A 20,277-nucleotide genomic window follows, 5' to 3' on the forward strand; every position below is an offset into this window, starting at 1 on the left:
TGCTGTTCCAACAGGACAATGCACGTCCGCATGTATCCCGTGCCACCCAACGTGCTCTAGAAGGTGTAAGTCAACTACCCTGGCCAGCAAGATCTCCGGATCTGTCCCCCATTGAGCATGTTTGGGACTCGATGAAGCGTCGTCTCACGCGGTCTGCACGTCCAGCACGAACGCTGGTCCAACTGAGGCGCCAGGTGGAAATGGCATGGCAAGCCGTTCCACAGGACTACATCCAGCATCTCTACGATCGTCTCCATGGGAGAATAGCAGCCTGCATTGCTGCGAAAGGTGGATATACACTGTACTAGTGCCGACATTGTGCATGCTCTGTTGCCTGTGTCTATGTGCCTGTTGTTCTGTCAATGTGATCATGTGATGTATCTGACCCCAGGAATGTGTCAATAAAGTTTCCCCTTCCTGGGACAATGAATTCACGGTGTTCTTATTTCAATTTCCAGGAGTGTATATGGGCTGCAGCGGGAGTATTCCACGATGTTCTGCAACTTATTCCGCAATTTTCAACCAAAATTGCCCTAGAAAAAAATGCGTTGCATTTCTTATTGAACGCCCCTCATAGTTCGCAGAACAACCTAAACTGAGTGCTTTCTAATAATCAATTAATGGTCAAAAGTGAATATTTAGATTTTTATTGACATAATCAACTAACACATAGTAGCAGCTACTTGTGGCCATAGCGATTTTTCAAAGCGACGATCTCCAGCCTCAAAGCGCGCCTCGCACAAAATCTACCGAAACATCTAAATTGTGGGTTCAAAATCATTTGGTCATTTATTTGCACTGTTTATGAAATGGGTGTATGGGTGTATATGCTGCTCCAACATCATTCTCTGCACAATTTTCTTCGTAGCGTGAATTTCATGGGCAAGTAGACGAGTGCTTACTGGCGATCTTTCCACAACCGATCCAAAACATCTCTCATTCTTCTGAGCGACCATTTCTTTGGCGAGGGAGCTACTCTTCGGCAAGGACAGCAGTCTAGCTTGAACGATCTAATTTTTCACAATTTTCTGTCCACTGTGATAATTCTCTCCAAGTAGCGCTATGTTTGTTGGGAAAGTGTAGTGTTTTCATTCGTTCGACTTTCCACCCACTACGTCCTGCTGCACCACGCTTAAAAATGCATATCCGCTAATTTCTGCAACGAGGAACGCTCCATTTTCAAAAACCAATCATGAACTGTAATGAGCGGTAAACTCTACCGTGGACACGCCATATGCTATTGCCTATCGGTATTCAAGGTAGCGCCAACATCGTTGATACGGAAAGCCATTGCTTGTTCTGAAACGCATTTTACAGACATCTTTCTGACAGACACTGCTCGTTCGAGACATCGTACATCATGAAACATACAATTGCGACCATGTGACAACACTTATCCTAGAAACCTTTTAAGTCTGTAATTTTAACTCTTGATTATTTGGGACGTATGTCACGTACCTAATGAGCAGATACTGAATTGAATTAGCGAGGAAAGTAATTTGAGGCACAATATGACTAGAGGAAGAGGTCGGTTGATAGGACATATACTGGGATATCAAAGGATCACCAACTTAGTAACTTAGTAACGGAGGGAAGCGTGGGGGTGGGGGGGGGGGAGTGAGGTAAAACTCGTAGGGGAAGACCAAGAGACGAATACAGTAGGAAGAAACAGATGGGTGCAGATTGCAGTAGTTATTCGTAAATGTAGATGCGTGCACAAGGTAGAAAAGCATGGAGAGCTGCATCAAATTAACCTTCGACTGTTCAAACCCGCGTCCGGCCATCCTGATTTAGCTTTGGCCTGATTTCCCTAAATTACTTCAGGCAAATGCCAGGATGGTTCCTTTGATAGAGCGCGGCAAGACTTTCTTCCCCGCCCGTCCCTAATCCGATGGGACCGATGACCTTGCTGTTTGGTCCCCTCCCCCAAATCAACCACCCAACCAACGAAATGACCAATACGGCGAATTCGAAACTCACATAAGGCATACCGGCAGATACTTCTCTCGAGTGCCTTTCACGAATGGATTCCAACATCTGGGCGAAAACGATATACTTATGTACAGGTTCTAACTGACAACCTCTGGACTTTTTACGCGGAAAATTGGCGAAACATATGGTTCGGATGCTTCGTGTCCAGAAAAGGATGGAAGCGAGGCGGAGGGGTTGTATCATTAGGGAGAATTTCTTTGCTTTGGTTTTCATAAAAAAGAGTAATTGGCGGGTGCATACGATGTTACAATGTAATAACACACCGTGATGTAGGCAGTATGGCAGACTTCCTTATCGCAAAAAATTTGACATTCCATGTATGGACCTGAGAGATACTTAAACAGCACTAACTGCTTAACTCAAGTTATTTTTTGATGAAACTAATAATAATAACAACTTTAACTACTTAACTTGTTAGAATTGGAAATAAGTCAACCAGTTGCAGGCTTAAAGGTTTATTAACCCTTCACCGTTATTCGACAAATATAAATTTGTCTTTTTCAGAAAGAAAATGGACCTAGGGAACAAACTGCTATAAAACTGTTAGAAATGTCAACCAGATAAGGAACCATATTCGATAAACTATAATTATATACATTTTTAGAGGAGGGTACTCATTCATAAAATCATATATTGGCATAAAATGTGTTGACGCCATAAAGCTCTCGTCTAACACAATCTGCGAGTCACCCACATATATCAGATGCATAACTGAAGGTAGTAGCCCAATACTCTTGGGCTTTGCCGTAAAACTTTAAAAGGAAAGACATGTAGTGCGGCACATGCAAGGCTAGTGACATGATCCGACTGTCATTAGTCCAGGCACTGGCGACAGGTAAATTTCCAATTTAAGTGGTGATTAACGTGGCTATACATATTATGCCTTTTTTACATTATTTTAACATGTCTTAAGAGGTGTATTGGCTTCTTGTACTGATACTTGGCACATTCCCTAATTTATTAACAAGTTCTCTCCTCACGCTGCATTATGCACGCATAAGCAAATAATTATCTCTGTTTACCTGAGTCTGCTTGCTCTTTACGTAACGCCTCCCTGCCCCCTTTCCCCAGTTTTCCTATTTTCATTAGTTTCATTCTGTTTTAATTTTAGCTGTTAACTGTTTTTCTTTCTGAATCAGTGGTTGGCTGCTCAGTGCGGCCACGCGCACACTAGTTCGCGCAGTAGGAGCCACTCACCATAGTTCACCTACCGCCACCGCCTTCACATCTTACACAGTCGGCTCATGTCACTAGCCTTGTATTTGCCACACTAAATGTCTGCTGGAGAATAAGTCACGATTGTTTTCTTTTAAAGTTTTACGGCAAAGCCCTACTGTATTGGGCTACTATCGTCAATTATGCACTTTAACATTTGATATTTGTGGATGACATGCACATTGTTCTAGAAAAGAGCGTTGACTTTACCATCCGTTTATGCCAATACGTGATTTTACGAGCGATTTTGCTCTTCTAGCCAATTTTTGTAATTGTTGTGTATAAAATTTAGTTCTTTCTCTGACTGGCATTTGTAACTATTTTGTAACGATTTGTTGAAAAGGTTCATTTCGCTTCTCAAGAAGACAAATTTATATTTGTTGAAACCATTGAAAAGGATTAATAAACCTTTGGTAAGTCTGCAACTGGTTGGCTGTTATGTCCAGTCCTATCAAGTTTTCTACGTGCACCGTTAATGAAGGCGGGCGATGTTTAAACTCTAAAAAAATTAACTTTAATTACAATAATGTCTTGGCATGCAACGATTGCGCTTCTAATTACGAATATGCACTCAACAGCAACCTATCATTTTGACTTGCAACAGTAAGCTAACACAACTACATAATTCATCCTTGATCTTCTTTTTATTTCCGCAAGTGAATAGTAATTTAACTTTGCACTACACGGAGTTCAGTATTGTGAACATTCAATTTTTCAAACTAATCAGTCATTTTCTTGGTGACAGCTTGTATTTCGGATTAGTCGAAGGTATATTTTTTCCCGTAGATTCGTGTTCTACAGTGATAGAGCTTGTGGGGACAATTAGATTTACTGTTTTCATTTTTTTTTTAATTTCATTCCAAGGGATAAGAACAACTACAACAGAAAAGCATGACATGAATTAGACTCGTTGGGGGTTAATAATTTCACAAATCAAACAGAGCTAACCCATCTACTGAAAAAGCTCTTGCACCCACTTAAGCATCAATTGGTCTATTTTCGGCAATGTTCGAATAACGACAGAAACGACGACGTTGCGTAGTTACGAATAAACAATTCAGCTGTTGAAGGTAATGCTCTTTAGTCATCTGTACCAGTAATGAGTTTCACGTTTTCGCTTTTTGAAATGGTACAGGTCAGAGAATCTGACAAGTGGATTCCACAGCCTCCACGGTAAGATATGAAACGTTAGGCTGAAGCATACTCTTAAACCATGGCAAAATGTCCCAGAAACCAAATGTAACAACATAACTGCACACTCTAATATCCAAGCATCAAACACTAATAAATACTTCATTGCAAGGGATGACAGAAAACATGTGAATATGTGTTTTAATCCAGTGCAAATTGTGTTCAACACTCCGTCTTCGTGGAACAGCGACAAGAGCACAGACTGAAATACACTCGCTTAGAATCCTGGCAGTCAGATGTCAAGAAACTTGCCACGCACTTACAGAACTCATCAAGAACATGTGGAGTTCATGTTGGGTCAGGGACACGTAGATGCTGTATGAATGGATATCAGTAATGTGTAGAAATCCGAAGAAGATATTAAAGCAGTAGTGTTGGTCACAGCCGAGAATAGTTAACTGTAAGACTGACAGGTGAGCGCCAAGCGAAACCCTATTTGCTTAGAATAGCAACACATAAAATGAGATCGGTCGCTTCGAAAAAACTTCTTAGTCAAAGACTGGATCAGGTTTTGTTCAATGGAGTGGGAAAGCTACCCTTCGTCAAATAGCATCTTACCTTTGAAACAACATGAATTAATTCATTTGTAACCAAGATCGTTACCTAATTAGAACTTTTAACAAGGGCTGTACTTCTTTATGGCACATGGTTCAGCAAGCAGCAAAATTGACGCCACCTACCTCACTCTATAAATCGAAGCGAAGAAAAGATAACGTGCAACAGCAGTCTATAATTCTCTCCGGTGTACATGATAAGGACACGTGAGCGAACGGCATTCGGTCATTCGCATTAGGCTGTACTGGTATTTGCTCACGTTTTTCTAGTTGTTGGTCTTTTAACTAACTACCAGAAGTAGTACGCGTTCTCTCCGTTTCGGCGTTAGCCCCACATAAACATTTCGTGTGCAGTCTTGTCTTCTTTTGATGAGCGATGGAGTGATGTGATGAGACATCAAAGGTCCGTGAGATCTAACAGAGTCCCAGTAAAAATGTTGGAAAAAAGAAATAAGATTGCTAGTAAATTGCCGAAGCACTTAGTGGTCCAACTGGGGACATCAGAAAGACGAAACCGCATTAGATGCTTGCATCAGTCGGAAATGGCCAACGGCCATGCCGCAGTGGTAAAACCGGTTCCCGTCAGATCCCCGAAGTTAAGCGCTGTCGGGCTGGGCTAGCACTTGGATGGGTGACCATCCGGTCTGCCGAGTGCTGTTGGCAGGCAGGGTGCACTCAGCCCTTGTGAGGTAAACTGAGGAGCTACTTGACTGAGAAGTAGCGGCTCCGGTCTCGGAAACTGACGTACGGCCGGGAGAGCGGTGTGCTGACCACATGCCCCTCCATATCCGCATCCGGTGACGCATGTGGCTGAGGATGACACGGCGGCCGGTCGGTACCGCTGAGTCCGCCATGGCCTGTGGACGGAATTAACGTTTACATCAGTCGAAAATGGAATGCTTAAGCACAAGATTTTTATTTGTTTTTATTAAAAAAGAAGAGTACAATAAATTTCTTTGAAAGTAAACAAATGCGAACGTGTAGCTATTGCGATAATTAAAAATAGAAATATACGAAAGACCTGATCGTTTAGGCTGCATAGGTTCATGATATTCTTAAGTACATGGCCGATGTGTCACTGTTATGTTAAAGTTTTTTGATGATACTATTAGGTTGGTGCATAAGTTTGTAGAGACTGATGCCCTTTGTAGCCTGGTCCCTTCAACCCCTACAAACGAACCATAAGTTTGTAGCGTTTTGTTTTGCATGTTCGTATTCTGGTTGCTATGGCTTTCTTTATCGATTGTCATTTTTTATTTGTAGTTCACTGTTGCTATTTGTGTGTACTATATATTATAATTCTGTCAAATGTAGATAGTGAGTGAAGCTGTGGACGCTAGAAATCCAAGTGCCAAGTGGAGAAATCGGAGCATTTCCGACATCATCTTACATTTCCAATATACTTTTTCGTTCGTGTTTAGTAGAGGGGTGACAGTAGCGGAGGCGGACATTTGCGCCGTGTGTGGGGATAATGTCAGTGGACAGAGCACAGCAAGAAAATTGTTTTGTCATTTTAAGGAGTTCCGTTTGGCATTAGTTCGTCTCCACGTTCAGGAGGACCTTCGGGTTTTGATGAAGATCGTTTAAGCGCTTTAATCCAAATGATCCACGTCATTGTACTCGAGAACTGGCAAATGTGATGAACTGTGATTATTCCACCATCGTGCAGCGTTTGCATGCAGTGGGGAAGGTTCGAAAACTGGATGTATGGGTACCACGTGCTTTAAGCCAAAATCACTAAAATCAGCGGGTTGTCGTATACGCATCTCTGCTTGCTCGTCATCAGTTGGCTCGTGAACAACACTGACCATTCCTATCCTGTATTGTTACTGGTGATCGAGAAATGGTGCCTTTGTGGTAACATAATGAAAAGAAAGGGATGGTTGAGCCGAAAGAAAATAGAAACTCCCCATACAAAGACTCGCGCATCCACAAAAGATAATGTTATGCATCTGGTGGAACAGCTTCCCCTAGATGTAGCCATCACTGCTGGCATTTACTGTCAACAACTGAGATGTCCAGCAGACGCAGCAGGAATGCTTGAAGTGATGCTACTCCACGGTAACGGCCGCTCGCACTCTGCGAGGCTGTACAGGACTTCAGTTGGGAAGTTATGCCGCACCCACCTTGTTCACCTGATCTTGCGCCCTCACATTTTCGCCATTTCCTCTCTACTGAACATCCTTCAAGGAACTTGCTTTCCTGATGAAAATACGCTCCGAACGTGGCTTGACGAGTTTTTCGCCTCGAAACCGCGCGATTTCGACAGTTTGGAATCGAAAAGTTACCCCAGCGTTGGCAGACTGTTGCAAATAATAAAGGAAAATATATTATCGATGATTAAAGTCTCTGTTATGAGTATCTGTTGTGTTTATTAAACGTATGGAAAATGCTACGAACTTATGCACCAACGAAACATAAGGGGCGATCAAAAAGTTCCTGTTCGAAGGCCGTACAGTTCAGAATCGGTACGCCAATCAGGAGAAATCGTCGTGAGCACTGAAGCACCAGGTTGAAGATACCCGCTTGCCAAAACACTGTGTCCTGCTGCGTGAAGAAGGCCGTAACTGCCTGCTGTGCATCCTCGTCGCCCCTTCAGGGCCTTTCTTTCTTTTTTTCTTTTTTTTTTGGGGTGCGGGGTGGGGGGGGGGGGGGGGGGGCAGAAAGCGTGATGTCTCGTGGCGAGCGATCCGGCTATAGGGTTGATGCTCGAGTGTCTCGCACTTGAGTTGGCATAACTTTTCCGTTATGAAATTCGCGATACGGAGACGTGCATTATCGTAAGCAGCTCACCCATTGTCACACCATTCCACAACGGTAATTTTCGACAGATATGGTGCCCCATACATATTCTTCATTCTCCGATGGCATGTCTACCGGTGTTTCTCCTTCGACAGCCAAGAAAAAAACAACAGCGCGTTGGTCCTATTTGGACGCGTTTGGTAATAACGTCCCCGTGGTGGTGTTTCCGCATTTACATCACGCACGTAGGAAACACAAGAATACCACACTAGTCCCTTGCCAACATATAGGTGCTTATATACCGCTGTCGGAGTCACGCTACGTTGATATACATACATCGAATGGGCATCCAAAATTTTTATTTAAAAATAATTTTGTTTGCAAACTGAAACAAGCCGTCGTTTTCCGTCGACATTGGACGCTGCATGAAAGATCTGATGAGCGGCATATGTTTGGGTCGACTGCAGCTACACATTGCAAAAACGAAATTAAAAATATCTGCCGAAACGCCAGAGAAAATGCGCCTGACAGCTCTTAGGACGGACTCCCTGTTTATAGTATCGTATGTGCACCAAAAATCACTAACACAAAGTTCATAGGCTGTGCTCATTGTCTAGTGTTCTTTCATGTTCCGTCAAGTGTAAACGCTCGTTCACAAATACAACGAATAGTAGTGAATAGTGGCGAATTAGCTCCAAATGCGCACTCGTTTGTGTTCACTTCTATTCACTCCTATGGAAAGGGGCTATACTAGCTCACAAGCCATAATCAAACAATCAACTACTGTTATAGTCGCAAATATAGATGCCGATACAAACAATTTTCGATATTCGACCGCAAACTACATGACAACCATTTTAGAAAACACAGATAATATAACGCCTGAAAAAAGTGTAACACAAATAATAACTGTAGCGTCCAGTCTAAGGAAGGAAGCTGGGGGTTTATCCCGTTAAGATCGAAGTCATTAGAGGCGGAGCACAAGCTCGGATTGTGTCAAGGATAGGGAAGGATATCGACCGTGCCCTTTCAAAGCAATCATCCCGGAATTTGCCTTGAGCGATTTACGGAAATCACATAGAACCTAAATGTGGAAGGCCGGACGCCGGTTTGAGCCGTCGTCCTCCCGAATGCGAGTCCAGTGTGCTAATCACTGCGCCACCTCCTATACGAGACCAGGTATTGCCTCCGACGGGTGGTACCGTAATCATAACATCGAAGGTACCGTAATCATGAAATCGGAACCTATACATAATTCTTAGCGATAACCAGTCCCTAAGCTACATTTACAATGAACTCAGAACGAAGGACACAACGCACTCGGTTTGTGGGTTTGCGCTCACGCGCAGATTAGTCACGCGCGCATCAGTGTGCGCGTGTATGTTGGAGGGGAGGGGGGGAGACTATCTCTGCACCGAATGTTACGAAGGTTCGCCAGGAAGTTTGTAGTAAAATAATTGAACAAACACATGCCCGAGCAAGGCATGATTCAACACTGAGTTAGCATTGCGAGAGATAAGACCACGTATGTGTTTACGCAACTGCTCGATTACTCATCTTGCAAGTGGAATTTTGCTGAGAAGCAGTAAGCACTTCTCAGCCGGACAGAAACGAAAGTGGTCGCGTTGTTAAGGAACTATTTGTCGTAGTATTGCTTTCGACTGCTTATCGACCTAGAATTGTATTTTTGTGCTGCGACGAGGTTCAGCCTGCTAGATGAACTCAGCGGCAGTGGCCGAACAGTTTATTGTAGACGTGTTGTTGCGGTCGTGTAAGAAGTTTGACAGGAAAGAAACAAGGCTGATGATTAATAAAAGTGTTGCGGTCAAATAGGCTCAAAAGTGGAGGTCATATGAGTCCACACACGTCTGCATTGACTTACTTCCCCGCTAAAAATATTTCTACATTTCTTTTTCCGTTTTTGGTTGCAGCAAAGCGATAGAACACATCTGCAGAAATCTGCTCATCCACTGTACCGGAGGTGATTGATTTTGATCAAACGAGTCACGACGTAAGGATTCACTTCCGGATAGAAAAACAACCGAACTCTTAACATGTCACGAAACACAAATCCAGATTAACGCGACTTATATGTCGGAATTCAGTAAACTATATCGTAAGTGAGGTTGTGACCTATGACAATCAGCGAATGAAATATGTATCTTTACGTAAAGTATACTACCCTAAATGGTTTTGGTTAATCTAGTGCCGGCCGCGATGGCCGTGCGGTTCTGGCGCTGCAGTCCGGAACCGCGGGACTGCTACGGTCGCAGGTTCGAATCCTGCCTCGGGCATGGTTGTGTGTGATGTCCTTAGGTTGGTTAGGTTTAAGTAGTTCTAAGTTCTAGGGGACTTATGACCCAAGATGTTGAGTCCCATAGTGCTCAGAGCCATTTGAACCATTTTTGGTTAATCTAGTGACATAGCAGTTATATACAGCGCAACTTTCAGAAGACTAAAACTGAATTTATGAAGTTGATTTTCTCTGTCCTCTTGATGTGGAAGCCCAGAAATGATTTTCTAGCTGTATCAAACAATCAGTTTTCAAACTTCCTGGCAGATTAAAACTGTGTGCCCGACCGAGACTCGAACTCGGGACCTTTGCCTTTCGCGGGCAAGTGCTCTACCATCTGAGCTACCGAAGCACGACTCACGTCCGGTAATCACAGCTTTACTTCTGCCAGCTTTGGAAGGTAGGAGACGAGGTACTGGCAGAAGTAAAGCTGTGAGTACCGGACGTGAGTCGTGTTTCGGTAGCTCAGATGGTAGAGCACTAGCCCGCGAAAGGCAAAGGTCCCGAGTTCGAGTCTCGGTCGGGCACACAGTTTTAATCTGCCAGGAAGTTTCATATCAGCGTACACTCTGCTGCAGAGTGAAAATCTCATTCTGGAATCAGTTTTCAGTTCACTTCGGGAGGCGAAAGAGATAAAACCGGGGCGCTACAGAATAAACACTTCCTACCCGGCGAGTGGTCGCCCAGTGTATACAGTGGTAGTTCGTTCAGGTATTTGTTCTACTTCCATAGGCTTTGCCGAATCGTAGCACTTTCTCCATTTTGTCCCGTTGGCGTTCTTGTCCTTCCTCCTCTGTGTGGTCCCGTTGGCGGTTTCTGCAAGGGCTGCAGGTCTCTTCCCGTGAACACGCTGACGTCGTCTGCCTTGTGAGCCGCGATGGTTGCGTCACTAATCACTTCACTGGTGGAAATGAAAAAGCAGATGTTCTAGCGAAAGACGAATCTCTACATGGAACTACAAAATATGACAAACTCCCTCTAACAGATATGATAACAGTGTTCAGCAAGCGGTTGTCCTCGGACAGGCAAGAGGAATTGTCGAGGACATCTAAAATCAAAGACAGTCACTACGCACTAAACCATCCCACAGTTCCAAGAGTATTACAATATGAGCCGGCCGAAGTGGCCGTGCGGTTAAAGGCGCTGCAGTCTGGAACCGCAAGACCGCTACGGTCGCAGGTTCGAATCCTGCCTCGGGCATGGATGTTTGTGATGTCCTTAGGTTAGTTCGGTTTAACTAGTTCTAAGTTCTAGGGGACTAATGACCTCAGCAGTTGAGTCCCATAGTGCTCACAGCCATTTGAACCATTTTATTACAATATGATAAGCCCAAACATCAAGGAGCTTCGCGAGTGTTATAGCACGGCTGAAATTTTATCATTGGAAGTTCAACAAACTCCTCTATCGGCTTCAAACTAAGCACCACCCCCTCTGTATGACTGTGGACAGGAAGTCGATCCAAATCATGTATTCTTATAATTTCGTTGCAGCACATAACACATTAACGTACTTGGGTTGGATAAAAAGTAGTGGCAACACCGCCGTAATATGAAGGATGTGCGTCACTTGGTATTCCCGATGTCTATCTGACAGCTCAGTTGAAGTAGTGCAGTGCGCAGGGCGGGTGTGTTTGAGTCAGTTGCTGCGTGTACTGTCTGAAAGTGCCTATGTAATTTCGTACCAGGGCACGACTCAGCTAATGTCTGCCATGGACTGTAAAAACATCGTATTATAGCATTTCCTGTGTTGAATTTTAAAAAAGTATCGGTTTTCAAAACGACAGTTTTTTTCCACTGTGAGAATCATCACTTGAAAGGTAACCTGCAAAGTGATTTGTGCGTGTTTTGAGAGAGAGAGAGAGAGAGAGAGAGAGAGAGAGAGAGAGAGAGAGAGAGAGAGAGAGAGAGAGAGACCGACCGACCGACCGACCGACCGATTTCACGTTGGAACTGAGATAATTGTCTGTTCAGCTTTGACGGTTGATTTGTAGCACAGTAACTGATTAATTGATTTGGTACTTATAGCATCGTGCAAGTGCAAGTCTTCTGAGTTGACGCCACTTTGGCGACTTGCGCGTCGATGGGGATGAGACGATGATGAAGACAACACAACATAACACCCTAACCCTGAGCGGAGAAAATCTCCGACCCAGCCAGGATTCGAACCCGGGCTCCATGGCATGACACTCCGTCGCGCTGACCACTCAGCTATCGGGACGGAGTCATGCAAGACAGCTACAACACGAATTGTGAATGGTGTCTGTAAATCAGCTGTTCTGATTTAGTCAGCACAAAGAAGCAAAGTTTCCAGTGTGTTCTTAATATTCTTAATAAATGCAGAGTACGACTTTCTTATTAATGTCGGTGAACTCTTGAGGAGGAGGGGAGGATGAGATTTTTCAAATAAATGTATTCAAAAATCTTCAAGAAAATATATTTTAAAAAGCAAGGATACGAATACGCGCGGAATTATTGTTTTACACCCACCTACATTACGCGCTTTGTGGAGATAAAGTGTGAAATAGTAACCGCTCCAACACCATTATGCTTCCCTTTCTTGGAGACTTGCAATGACGAGAAAATTTCCAAATGAATAAAGACACATTCTGAACAGTGTGTACTGAATTTTCAAATATTTTGTCACCAGACATTTATTGTGTACGAGAGTCATTGTCACTGAAAGCGAGAGTAGGTAATTCGTGAACTAGCCTGCTAAGTAGGACGTAGAATTGTTGCCAACTAGGTACTTTTGTAAATTCCACAAATATATCAACATTAATTATTTTTTCCGTCTTATATTAAATGCAAAATTTTGCTTCTCCTCAAATAAGGGAAAGTATGAGAAAAGAACGCCATTTCTACATCTAAATCTAGATACAAACTCTGCAAGTCACCCTACGGTGCATGACAGAATGTACTTTGAATCATTGCTAATCATTCGTTTTCCTGTTCCACACTCAAATAGTGCAAGGGAAAACAGACTGTCTACACGCTTCCGCACGAGCTCTTGATTTCTGTTACGTTGTCTTCGCGCTCCTTACGCGAAATGTTCGTTGGCGGCAAGAGAATCGTACTGCGGTCATTCGCAAATTTCGGTTCTCTAATCTGTCTCAATAGTGTTTCGCGAAAGGTCTTCTTCCCTCCAGGGATCCCAATTTTAGTACACAGAGCATTTCCGTAATACTCCTGTGTTGATCGAACCTACCGGTAACAAATCTAACAGCCTACGAACAGCGTCGATGTCTTCCTTTAATACGACCTAATGGGGTTGCCAAACACTAGAGCAGAACTCAAGACTGGGTCGCACTAGTGTTCTGTACGCGGTCTTCTTTGTAGATGAGCTACGCTTTCTTAGAATTCCCACAATAAACTGAAGTCTGGTGTTCGCCTTTCGTAAAGCCGATCTTACGTCCTTGTGTCATTTCATTCCGCTTTGCAACTTTACACTCAGATATTTAAACGAAGTGGCACACAACCAGCACTTTACAGGATAGTTTTTCCTTTTCATCTGCATTAACCTTCATTTTTGTTCATGTAGAACAAGCTGACATTCATCACACGAAACAGAAATCCCACCATATTGAAGACGCTCTCGAGTGTTGAAATGTTTGTTTTTGTAAATGAGTTATATAGCAGCTCAGTCATACCAATTTTAGTACAAAAGTACCGGTTTCGGCCAACAACGGCCAACTTACGATTATAAGACAGATGCCGTGGTTTACGCTGAAAATGGTAATTTTATATTGAAATCGTTGTGATTATAGGGAAAATCGTTATTTTCGAAACAAAGGAAGTAATAGGTTTGTGGTCAGCCCACCACTTCTTCTGCTTTACTTCGCATTAACGAATATTTTAAAAAGCAAGTAGCAACTTCACGATCCTGTCACGCCTCTGACACGTTAGAACGTATACATGGTGTCGAAAACCTTTTGTAGAAAATGAACTCCAGAAACTAGAACTGCACTCCCAGGAGGAATATTGGACATCTTAACACGACCAACCGGAAGCAGAACTGGAAAATCTATTAGCGGAAGACAGTGTTCGATAGGTCATGTGGAAGTAGTGCACGTACAATGTGGTTTTAGCTACTATCATTTATGCTGTGCAAGCAGCAGCACCACGAGTGCTTTGGGCTTATTTACCTACGGCCACGGTAGCGGCAGTGCGCGTGTGAGTTGTTAGTCGCCGCACAAGCTAGGGCCGTGGCTTGCAGACAAGAAACTGGGTCAGCCGTTGGCGGCGCCGTATAGGCCGGTTCCCACTAGGGCTGCCGCGCGTCAAAACGGCGCGTCAGCGGCGTGGTTGCCATGGAAATGGCGTCAGCGGCAAGGCGCGGCGGGCTCTGCGTCGCGGTTTGACCATGTCGAACCGCTTCCGCTGCCGCGTGCCGTGCTCCAGGTGCGCGCCGCCAATCACAGAACGCGCTGAGCGTGACGTCAGGTACGGACTCCCGGGCCACACGAACTTTCGCCGAACCGCTGGCGCGGACGCGGCGGCAGCTATGAAATACTTATCATCCGATTCCAAGGAAACTATTCGGTAGAAAAATTTGATTCTTGGGTATGTTACAGCCTGATATCTTCTCTCGATAAAGGACCGAATTTATTTTCGTTATTCGTTGTGGTTACTTGCTGTATCGCATTTACGTAAACCTTTACACGAAATTTTAATGAGTGTGCAGAGGTAAAAACGCATTGCGTGGACTTTGCGTACAGTTCATTTTAGGTAATACATTATTGCGTATGAAATTTAGTCAACATATCGAAATTGTTTTTAAAGCTGAGAGCAGATCGATAGCTATCACCGTTCTCGAGATATTGGATGATATGTCGGCGGACGGGCTGTGCGGTGACCGCTCGCGACGCGACCGGTACTTCGTCCTGCTCGTCGTAAACCATGTGGTTGTATCAACCGCAAATTTCGTAAACGGTTCAAGAAATCGAAACATGTTTTTTTGCAAACGATAACTTGTGAAAAGTCATGTATTTCGTCGCATGATAAATATCCTAAATCTGTTTATCTACCGAGATATGAAAGTAACTACAGTTTTTCAGAAGGGATAGATGAATTTTTTTAAACAGCATTTAAATAGCATGTGGAATGAGAAGTTAAACCGAAACTAATTTGCTGGTATGTCATAAGATGTAATTTACTAAATATCTACAGCTATTGATTATTCCCTTTGGTAAGTAAAAAACTTTTTTTTCTTTATCCAGTGTACTTCACTGATTGAAGACGCGTTTCGTCTTTTACTTTAAGGCACCTTCGGTGGAATCTAGAATTTTTCAGTTTTGTTTTGATATGTGATACTTGCAGATTATAAAACAGTTCACATCTTTTTTTACGTGAATGACTGATTACTTACAGTGAACCGAGTTTTTAGCGGACAGGCGGACATATACGTTTCCCTTCACCTGGTCACATGCTGGAGGTTGAACTAAAACTTAGATTATGGAACATAAGCACATTTTCATGTTCGCTCTGTTTTTTTCTGTCACTAGCAGTAGACGTTTTACCGAAAACTCTGATTTGAAGTCGTAACTACAGTGTGTTCACCTCATGTCCCTTCCTGTCTGGTTTGTTTATGTACATGTTGCCAACCTGCAGAATTATATGCTGAAAACTAATGTTTGTTTATTTTTGTTCTCCTTATATCTGTATGTGCGTGTGGCTAGTCAGTGATAGTTATAGAAAGTTGAAAGTGAATCCAGTAGTTGTCAGACAGTGGTTGAAAGATTTGGTGTTCAGCTGATTTCAGTTTTGGTTTAAATGTTTTGTGGAGGAGTGCATGGAAGAGTAAATTCACTGCTTACATTAATAGATAAAATAGTAGAATAGCATTTCAACAGATGATTATTATCATAATACTATCACCCAACCCCTTTGTCCCCATTCGTTGACGCCTCATAATGTGTCCTGTCAACTTACCCCTCTTGTAGTCAAAGTTGTGCCGTAATTTCCTCTGCCTCCTCTATTTAATTCCGTTCCTTTTCTTTAGTACACGATCCTCATATCTAATCTTCAGCATTCTTATTGATCACCACGTTTTTAAAGTGTCCATTGTCTTCTTGACAGAACTGTTCATCGCCCACATTTCACTTACATACAAGGCTGCACTCCACACAAATACCTTTGTAAAATAGTACCGAATCATTAGAATTTATATTCGATGTGAACAAATTTTCTTTTTCAGAATGTTTTTCTTGCTATTCACTGACTTCATTTTATATCCTCTCTACTTCTGCCTTCTCAATTACTGCTTCCCTTTCAAGTCATTGAAGTCTTAGAAATGCAGTTTGGTTTCGGTACAAGTTGTAGATAATCTTGTGGCATCGATGACATCTCCAGAGCTTCAAAGAATGTTTTAATGAAGATTGTCAAAATCTCTCTCTTAACATGCAAATGCTATAAACAAAATTTCGCAGTTCTTCAGTGTGTCTACTTAGCTAAGTGGTAGGATCAGTATTGCCTTGTGTGTTCAGACATCTCACAGGAATCTAACATCGTGCTTATGTTAGTTTGTACAACCCCTCCCTCTCTCCTCTCTGCATATTCCTTCCACTTTCTAGCCTTCTCTTATTTGCTTAGTTCTGACTTGCCAAATGAGTTCTTGACAGTTGCTTCTCCTTTGAGCAAAGTTTTCTTTGTTCTTTCTCATTTTCATTACCTTATGTTTTCCAAGTGCAAAGTCGCGTTGCAATTTTGGACTTTCTGTCAACGTCATGTTTAGACATTTCTATTTCCTTTGGCCTACTTTATTTGCTGCATTTTTATAATTTTCCCTCTTGTCAAATTTAATATATCACGTTTTATCTAACGATTTCTGCTGTACCTTCTTCCCGTTAACATACTCTGCTGCATTCACCACTTCTTCTCTCAAAGATATCCATTCGTATTCTAGCGGATTCCTTCCTCTGTTTCAGTCAGTCGTTGCATTACGGTAAATAAGATTATCGAATAACTGTGGGTCTTGACTTATTCAAGTTCCATTTCCTTAATTTGCTATCGTTTACTGTATTTTTGGTTGTAAACTGCAGATCGTAACCAATAAAGTATTGTAGGTTTGCGTCTGCACAGGGAAAATGTCTTATAATTTAAAATCTGGTTTCGAAAACTTTGTTCCAAATATGTATTATTCTTTCATGAGTGTTAAGCAAGGTGCCGGCGATGATTACATTATGCTCTGTGCGAAATTCTACCAGGTGGCTTCCACTTTCATCCCTTTGTGTTGTTACTGTTTTCCTGTACCTGCTACCGTCTTTTGTCGTACATTGATTGTTTCAATGTGTTTATGGTGAAATGAGAAAACATGAATAATGAAATATGTGAAAGAGCACATTCTACAGAAAATGAAAATTTGGTATGTCTTCACCCAACTTCGTCTTTCCTTCTTGTAGGTGTAAGATATAGTTAATCAAACGCACCGGGCGTTTCAGTGGGTCCCGCCCCGTACCTCAGTGGCTGTCCGTCATGGGCTACCGCTAGCGTCTGCCGCTTCCAGATGGGAACGCCAATTCCGCGAGCCGCCGCGTCAAAGCGGAAAACGCTTGCCGCCGCCGTTGCCGCACGCCGCGCTCTAGTGGGAACCGGCCTTATGGGGCTGCTGCGCCGAACCGCTGCGGGTGCCGTTCGCCGGGAGACAGAAGCGCGATGCCCAGACACAAAGCATCTCACAAAATGCTACGGGTACTTCGCAACACTGCAGGCCGAGCATGTTGTGTCCCTAACGCGATCTTAGCGACAGGAAGGTAACTGGAGAGTTCGGTGCGAATGCTGCTGTTATTCGAAATGTTACCAACCCTACGCTTGGCGCTGGGAGACTCAATTGAAGAGAGCTTGGTCGTGTTCCTAGCTAGCTTTATCCTGAAATAACCAACGCCTTCCGCCACGACTGAAACTAAGCAGTTGTAATATTCAGAGCGCGGAAAGGCGTACGCCAAGAAAAAATATTTGAGAAAATATATATCTAAGGCGCTTCCAAGGAAACTGGACGTTGTGGCGTCCCATAAGAACCTGAGACATCATCAACGAAGTCATCGTGGTCAAGGTGTTGACGGAAACAGATCGCTGAGATGCTACATTTGTAATCTTGGAGAGTTCGCAGAAAACTGTCAGAAAATTTAGCATTAGCACACGAAGTAAGTCTCTGCATGTCCGTCTTTTCAGAGATGGCTGCAGGACTCGACTGTTCGATACAGGATATCAAATTAAACACCTTTCAGCCGTCTAGTTTCCAAACTTAATTTATATGGCTACCAGTTTCGGCGATTTACTACGCCATCTTCAGGCCCCTGGCCGACTTTTTTTTAAAAAAATTTTTATCTCATTTTGTTCGTTTTCGTTCGTTGTACCTACTCGGGGCCGGACGTCGCAAAACACCCGTTTCAGTTCGTCGTTGATCCATTAACTCAGTTTTTTTATTACAGAGGGCAGCTAACCCTCTGACCGAACACGCTAAGTTACCGTGCCGGCAGATCAGAACCGAGGTGGAATCTTCCTACACGTTGGTCAGGGGCCTGAAGATGGCGTAGTAAATCGCGTAAACTGGTAACCAAAGAAATTAAGTTTGGAAACTAGACGACTGAAAAGTGTTTAATTTGATATCCTGTAAATAAAGCTTAAGTGCGAAGAAATGAATTTCTCATCCTTTGACGACACTCGGAGCTGCAAGCACGAGGCAAGAGACGCCGACGAATGGCTCTGAGCATTATGGGACTTAACATCTATGGTCATCAGTCCCCTAGAACTTAGAACTACTTAAACCTAACCAACCTAAGGACATCACACAACACCCAGTCATCACGAGGCAGAGAAAATCCCTGACCCCGCCGGGAATCGAATCCGGGAACCCGGGCGCGGGAAGGGACGCCGACAGATTCATTGTATGTCAAAACAGAGGGACTAAAGTTGCTGTTGACAGTTCACTGATACATTATTGTTTATGCCATCGTTCAACCTATTTTATCTCCAATGGTAAAGGTATGAGACATTTACGAAAAGCTTCAAGGCAGCACTAGAATGTCAGGCGTATGAACAACAAGGCATCATGATTAGGATGGACATGCCTCGTGATATTTATCTCGACTCACGTTGGAGTTGATAATTATGTTAAATCATTTAAGTTTATCGGGAAAAGACGAGGACACCATAGCGGTAGATATAGCAAATTTTAGTCAAACTCTGGGACTCAGTGACTGATTCGAAATTGGAAAGAATAGACCTGTTTACAAGACAAGATCTGAACAACATTGAACAGTGTTATAATCTGTGCTCTACCTCCGTCAGACATCAGTATGATGGGGCTAGTGTTGAGGGATGAGTACGGATAGAAAACTCGAGTGTGTGCTGTTTTACAAACTACAAGACACGGTACGCCAGTTGCATCCACAGTTATAAATTTCAGGTTTTGTGTTAGTAATAACAAAAATACACAACGTGAAATATCGAAGAAGTGCGGAAGTGACTATGTATCTGTTCATGGAACGGTTAACAACTATGGTTTTTAACTCACTAGATTACTAGTCCGAGGGCGTTCTGAAAAGTGATGCCTCCAAATTTTTTATTCCGTTCTCTATATCTACATCTACATACATACTCCGCAATCCACCATACGGTGCGTGGCGGAGGGTACCTCGTACCACAACTAGCATCTTCTCTCCCTGTTCCACTCCCAAACAGAACGAGGGGAAAATGACTGCCTATATGCCTCTGTACGAGCCCTAATCTCTCTTATCTTATCTTTGTGGTCTTTCCGCGAATGTAAGTTGGCGGCAGTAAAATTGTACTGCAGTCAGCCTCAAATGCTGGTTCTCTAAATTTCCTCAGTAGCGATTCACGAAAAGAACGCCTCCTTTCCTCTAGAGACTCCCACCCGAGTTCCTGAAGCATTTCCGTAACACTCGCGTGATGGTCAAACCTACCAGTAACAAATCTAGCAGCCCGCCTCTGAATTGCTTCTATGTCTCCCCTCAATCCGACCTGATAGGGATCCCAAACGCTCGAGCAGTACTCAAGAATAGGTCGTATTAGCGTTTTATAAGCGGTCTCCTTTACAGATGAACCACATCTTCACAAAATTCTACCAATGAACCGAAGACGACCATCCGCCTTCCCCACAACTGCCATTACATGCTTGTCCCACCTCATATCGCTCTGCAATGTTACGCCCAAATATTTAATCGACGTGACTGTGTCAAGCGCTACATTACTAATGGAGTATTCAAACATTACAGGATTCTAATTCCTATTCATCTGCATTAATTTATTAATTTACATATCGGTTGAGGTATTA

General features: G+C 43.2%; 1 protein-coding gene and 1 pseudogene across 1 annotated transcript in view; both read left to right on the forward strand.

Annotated features, from left to right (window-relative positions):
- LOC124616234 (actin cytoskeleton-regulatory complex protein PAN1-like) overlaps nucleotides 1–20,277 on the forward strand; it is a 341,222-nt gene that overhangs the window by 120,606 nt on the left and 200,339 nt on the right. The gene's annotated exons all lie outside the window — the stretch shown is intronic.
- LOC124616962 lies at nucleotides 5,498–5,615 on the forward strand (annotated as a pseudogene).

Source organism: Schistocerca americana, chromosome 5 (assembly GCF_021461395.2).
Source record: "Schistocerca americana isolate TAMUIC-IGC-003095 chromosome 5, iqSchAmer2.1, whole genome shotgun sequence".
NCBI classification, from domain to species: Eukaryota; Metazoa; Arthropoda; class Insecta; order Orthoptera; family Acrididae; genus Schistocerca; species Schistocerca americana.